The sequence below is a fragment of the Macaca fascicularis genome, chromosome 19 (assembly GCF_037993035.2).
Source record: "Macaca fascicularis isolate 582-1 chromosome 19, T2T-MFA8v1.1".
Taxonomy (NCBI): Eukaryota; Metazoa; Chordata; class Mammalia; order Primates; family Cercopithecidae; genus Macaca; species Macaca fascicularis.
In genome coordinates this window covers 16,426,721-16,427,769 of record NC_088393.1, presented here as the reverse complement: position 1 = coordinate 16,427,769, position 1,049 = coordinate 16,426,721, and positions in this window count along the sequence as shown.

Sequence of the window (1,049 nt, the reverse complement as noted above, 5' to 3'; positions counted from 1 at the left end):
GGGAAGTGCGGCCAGCGCCTCTCCACTGGCCACCAGCACCGTCCATCAGCGCCGAGCCCGCCCCTTATTGGCTCCAGGCCCGCTGCGCGTCACCGCGGCCGACGCCCGCCCCTGCGTCCCGCCAGTCGCGGGGAGACCTGGGGAGGGGGCGAATGGAGCGCGGAGCCGGAAGCAGCCCGAGCGCACCTCCCATTGGCCGGCACTAGGGAGAGGACGGGCTCTGATTGACCAGCAGTGAAGAGTCGTGGGGCTTCAAATGGGGACGAGGCGGGGGCGTGGCATTATGTGGCCCCCGCCTTCCACCCCCTACTCGGGCGGCCCGGCCCCGCCCCACTACAGGAGAGGGAACGCAGGGAGCGTCGCCAACGGCTCGCGCGCCGGCAGCCTGGGGGGCGGGGCTTGGGGTGCGTGCTCACGCGCGCCCGGAGTTCCGTTAGGCGACGGCAGAGGGCGCAATCCTGTACTTGGGGCGGGTATCTCTGGGTCCCGCCGTCACAACTCGCGCAGGCGCAATAGGCCCCGAGGCGAGCGCGGGAAACCATGGTAGCGCTCTCAACCTGATCTGCGGCCTCCGAGTCGGGGCAGCGGGGGCCGACGGAGGAAGGAGAGAGGAGACACTGTATACTCGAAAAGTGACCCGGGCCGGGCGCGGTGGCTGAAATCCCAGAACTTTGGGAGGCCTAGGCGCGTGGATCACGAGGTCAGGAGTTCAAGACCAGCCTGGCCAAGATGGTGAAACCCCATTTCTACTAAAAATACAAAAATTAGCCGGGCGTGGTGGTGGGCGCCTGTAATCCCAGCTACTTGGGAGGCTGAGGCAGAGAATTGCTTGAATCTGGGAGGCGGAGGTTGCAGTGAGCCGAGATCGCGCCTTTGCACTCAAGCCTGGGCGACAGAGCAAGACTCCATCTCAAAAATAAATAAATAAATAAAAGTGACTCAAGACGAGTTCCGAGGTCTGCGGCCTAGCGACCTGCTTACAGATACCCAAGGCCTCCGCCACCTGAGCGGCTTCACCGCCACAAGCTGTGCCCCGAAGCGCGCGCCGG